The following is a 5,147-nucleotide window of genomic DNA, read 5'->3' on the forward strand; positions in this document are numbered from 1 at the left end:
GGATGAAACGTTTGCAACAAAAACTTCCAGCTTGGCGAACAGAACCACAACAACGAGCACCCGAGCTACAAATCTTGGCACAAATTTTGAGGAATGTTTTTAGATTTAACTGAGCTGAGATTGTCTAAGCCTTTCCCTAAGATGCCATGTTTACCAGAGATATTTGTGGAGATGTTCACAACTGACAGATTTGTCAAGCCTCTTCAGGCAACATCAAGTGTCAACCACAGGAATTAGAATTGGAATCACATGGAGACCAGATGTTGATCAATGAACAGTTCAAGGACACCGATGAGCCAGCTGGCTTCTTATGGTTGGTTACATGGTCAGATTTTCCTGTGCCAGGCCACAAATGACTGCATTAGTTGAATCCAATGTCACCATTTTCCATGGAAGAATCTGAACACATTCTGGGTTCAAATTTAGGACCAAATTCATTGTGGTCTTATTTGACAGGAATGTAAGGTTATCACCTTAACTGTTTGGGACAAATATTGGTTGAATACTAAGTACAAGAATCCATCAGTATGTCAGTTATCTTAGCTGTATACCTAAAGTAATAGTCTCTTAGTGCTCATAGTTGCAAGATATGAGTTTGAATCTAGCATTTGTCCCGGACAAATACTTGTTCAGTATTAAATGATTGTGTTGCTGCTGTTGGGAAATACTTATAAAGATTAAATCAGAAAGAGAAATTACTTAGTATTTCAAAGGGGTACATGAGTAAATCTTCAGTAACATATGTGCCACAAGCATGTCTGATTGTTTTGGTGTACATTTGTTTCAATATGCATGCCCTGTGATTTTTAAAGGCTTGATTTTGAATACAGAGCTATATTCTCCATGAAGGTTATCCTGGGAACTAATTAGGAAATTCAGATTTTGAAAGATTGTTCATCATCAATAAGTTACCACCTGGAAGTTAATTTGTGTCATTTTCATTTTTCATGAATCCATCTACAATTGTATCTCAAGGGATAATTATTCTGGACACTGATTTTTGTGAGGTGCAGTTCACAAAGCACAGGTATTTACCCTGATTTTTATTTCAATGTTTGATGCTTTCTTGCTATTTTTAAGGAAACTTTTATTATTCAACTTGCTTATATTTGGCATCAGGCCATCAGCCTTGAGCGACTAATATGATTAAAATGCCGAAAAGAAGAGACTGAAAACTTGGCCTTGTAGCCAGAAGGTTGAATAGAAAATTTCTAGTTAAATTGAACATGAGTTTGAACCTTTTCCTATTTGCCCAAAAGGGATAAAAAAAAATTGCCAATCGTAATATATTCTATGTTTGGGCACATTACTGAATAAATGCCCACCAAATTGAGTTGGAATTTATGGATATGTCATCTAGATAAAAAGGTTAGCATTTATCATCATCCTTGGTACTATAGTCAAATTATTTTAGTGAGATGGAGATTTAATAATTTTGTGTAATTTTGTATAAACCTCTTTGTCTCAACTGCTATCCTATTATTGGTTTTGCAAAATGTTGAAGTTCTGAATCAATTGGCTTGAAGTAATTTAAGGACCTGATTACAGCAAGGAAACTCTGGGGCCATCATAACTTTATCATACTGAAAAAAAAGGTTAATTCAAAACAAATCTAGTGCAGTCTAGTGCAGACTACAATGTGCAGAGTTCCATTGGTCATCTAGGTAGGGGATTCTACATTTAAAGAAAATAGACTTCTCAGCAAGTGATAATTCCAAATGTTGGAAGTTCAGCACGGTGACTCAGTGGATCAATTCCAGCCTCCAACGACTGTCTGTGTGGAGTTTGAACATTCTCCCCGTGTCTGCGTATTTTACTCTGAATGCTCTGGTTTGCTTCCACAGTCCAAAGATTAGATTATATTAGATTTAATCTAATCTAATTAATTTGGAAACAGACCCTTCAGCCCAACAAATCCACAGTGACCCTTCGAAGAGTAACCCACTCAGACCCATTCCTTAATCCTACATTTATTCCTGACTAATGTACCTAACACTATGGGCAATTTAGCATGGCCAATTCACCTGACCTGCACGTCTTTGGATTATGGGAGAAAACCGGAGCACCTGTAGGATACCCACACAGACACAGGAAGAATGTGCAACTCCACACAGACAGTCACCCGAGGCGGTAACCAAACCCGGGTCCCTGGCGCTGTGAGGCAGCAGTGCTAACCACTGAGCCACTGTACTACCCATAAAAGATGCGCAGGGTGGGTGGATTGGCCATGCTAAATTGCGCATAGTGTCCAGGGATATGTAGGTTAGGTGGATCAGCCATGGGAAATGCAAGTCCACAAGGGAGAGGGGGTTGGGGAGTGGGTGCGGTTATGAAGCTGTTCAGAGAGTCGGTTGTGGACTTGTTGGGCTGAATTGCCTGTTTCAACACTGAGGGCTTTTTAAAATTCTAATTCTAAAGGACTGATTTTCTCTTTAACCAATGAACTTACTAAAATAGAAATAGATGCTAAAAATGAACAGAAAGAGGGAGAAAATGTTGGAACAGAAAGTGAAGGTTTAAAGTATTTTTAAAAGATAGAGGGCTAAAAGCATATGCTTTCATTTACTACATTACGGGGCAAGTGGCAGGATAGAATTTCATGAGCTGAAAGCAGCAGAATCTCAATCTCTAACGGTGTCAATGTGTGGTATTGGGTCTAGTAATTAAAATAGATCTTTAGCCCATAAGAATTATTTTCAAAATAACTGTAAGTAGTACCTTGCCTGTTCCCTGAGGTAAATGACCATCTGAAAACCCCAATCTAATTGAATGGTGGATCATTCTCCAGGGGCTGAATGGCTTACTCTTGTTCCTGAGAAAGAAGAGGGCAAAAGCTTCCAACGAAAAAGATCTTTCACAATGCATGAACACATAATTATTAAAGCTGTCAATACTGCACCAATTGTTATCTTATCTGTCAATTTCAGGTTAGTTTCAAGAAAATTCTGCTCCCCAAGGAATTCCTGAGTTTCCTGAAGAAATTCAAAAGGAAAATCATGAAGAGAAAATGTTATTATAAGCAATAATTCAGCAGATGGTGTCCCTCGGTCTTGTACTGCTTTATATTAGAGGAAAAAGAAATAAACTTGCATGTCACTTACGTTATCATGGGCAATATTGGCTGTGCTTTTCTGTAGCAAACAATTCCTTATGCGGCAATGCAAATTCTTCCGTGCATAGGAAATGCCATCTGAGGTTAAGCTGCAAAAAAAAAGAATCTGTGCCTAATTATTCCCACTGAGATGTCAAATGGTATACGTCACTCTCAGTTTACTGTATAATTCTGTTCTCCAGGCAATTTAAAAAATTCTACTATATTTTGCAACAAAATAAACATCACATTTCAATCCTAGTATTTTTTAAACTCACTGTAGCTTATATTGAAATCATATTTGTTTAATCTGACAAATGAAGTAATGGCATTAATTTTACATTAATCATAAATCTCATTAAGATCTTGTCGACAATGAAGACAGTGATTGTCCTATGAGAAACACTGTTTATTAAATAATTTTCCAGTAGAGGTCAGTATTAATCTATAATAGCTATTAATGGATCTGGTACAACTTCCTGTCAGACAGTCCTAATGTCCATTTGACTTGTTCATGGTAAATGTGACATTACATCATGCTCAGTTGAGCTTATTATTAAAACCTGTCCCATGGGAAACAGGAGTTTGTTTACCTTGAGACATCATCAAAGTATTTTTGAAAATAATTGATGACAGCTTCATAAGTAAAAGTTTATATTGTCAAAATTAAGAAATTGAGAACAAATGGAGCTTGGTATCATGCAGTTAAATGGCTCCAGGTTGGAGTTGACTCCTAATATAACATGAGACAGAATTGGATGCAATCATGGAGAATAAGTAGGGACCCACATTGATCATTTTGATTAATTTAAATGTAATAGATGGTCAATGTGCACTGTTCATTGGCAGCTGGTCTAAATGGAGTTTTTAAAAGCTTTGTTCATGGGGTGTAGATGTTGTGACTAGGCCAGCATATATTGTCCTAATTACCTTGGAGAAAATTATATTGTGCTGCCTTCTCCAACAGTGGTGGGTTCTTCATGTGTTGGTATGCCCAGGAGTTTGACCAAGCAACAGTGAAGGAATGGCAATATAGTTCCAAGACAGGACATTGTGGTTTTGTTAAATTGGGCCAGCGATGGCAATATTCACCCTCATCTCCCTATTCGGTGAACTGCCAATGCAAACAGACAGTAGAGCAAACAATCTGCTAGTTGGCCCATGTGACCATACCAGTGACCATTACCCATTATACACACTGCCTAATTTTTCCTTCTCATTGACTTTAGTAGAAGTTAATCATAGGTAATCTGCCTAATATCACCCATTTTGCATTCCAAATGCATTTAACTTCCATCATTCACACAGTGTATTCCCACTCTGCAATACTAGCATCAGTGCAAAATAAAATGACTGCACCAATGCTATCTTAAAATTTAACTCAGTTGTGCAAACCTGATTAAAAATTTGTTAAATATATTTAACAACTCAACCTTGACAGCCCTCCACAGTAAAGAATTCCACAGATTCACTACTCTTTGAGAGAAAAAAAACATCCTCTTTATCTTTGTCCTTACTGGATGCCCCCTTCCTTTGAGTTTATGTCATCTTTAGATTTTCCTACAAGGGAAACGACGTTTCCAAAACTATCTTGTCAAGTCTTCTAAGAATTTTGTAAGTTCCAATAAGGTCACCGCTCATTCTTCTAAATTACAATGAGTTCAGGCTCAATCTCTCAATCTCTCCGAATAATAAAATCCCTCCTTACCAGGAATCAACCTACTGAACTTGATTTGGACTGCCTGCAATCTCAGGATATCTTTCCACAATGGTCTAAGTGTGGTCTAACTAGTGCCTTGTATAGCTTTAACAAGACTTGCCTAGATTTATACTCAAATCCCTTTGAAATAAAGGACAACATTCCACTTGCCTTCCCTATTACCTTCTGAAGTTGATTGTGAGCATTTTGTGTTTACCCAAAAGGACTTCTAAATCTTTCTGATCTGCAGCTTTCTTCTGTCTTTCCGTATTAAATAATTTTCAACTCCTCTAATCTTCCTGCAAAAATGCATAACCTCACATTTTTCCACATTATTTTCATCTGCCAAATTTTTGC

The 5,147-nt window shown here is 37.3% G+C and overlaps 1 long non-coding RNA gene across 1 annotated transcript in view; it reads right to left on the reverse strand.

Moving 5' to 3' along the window:
• LOC122554764 overlaps nucleotides 1-3,217 on the reverse strand; it is a 13,871-nt gene extending 10,654 nt beyond the window's left edge. The window contains exons 1-2 of the long non-coding RNA XR_006313069.1: nucleotides 3,102-3,217; nucleotides 2,719-2,812 (exon numbers count right to left, since the gene is read on the reverse strand). This is a non-coding gene — a long non-coding RNA (uncharacterized LOC122554764). The remainder of the gene's footprint in view (nucleotides 1-2,718; nucleotides 2,813-3,101) is intronic.
• Between the last annotated feature and the right edge of the window lie 1,930 nt (nucleotides 3,218-5,147).

This window comes from Chiloscyllium plagiosum, chromosome 11, assembly GCF_004010195.1.
Source record: "Chiloscyllium plagiosum isolate BGI_BamShark_2017 chromosome 11, ASM401019v2, whole genome shotgun sequence".
Taxonomy (NCBI): Eukaryota; Metazoa; Chordata; class Chondrichthyes; order Orectolobiformes; family Hemiscylliidae; genus Chiloscyllium; species Chiloscyllium plagiosum.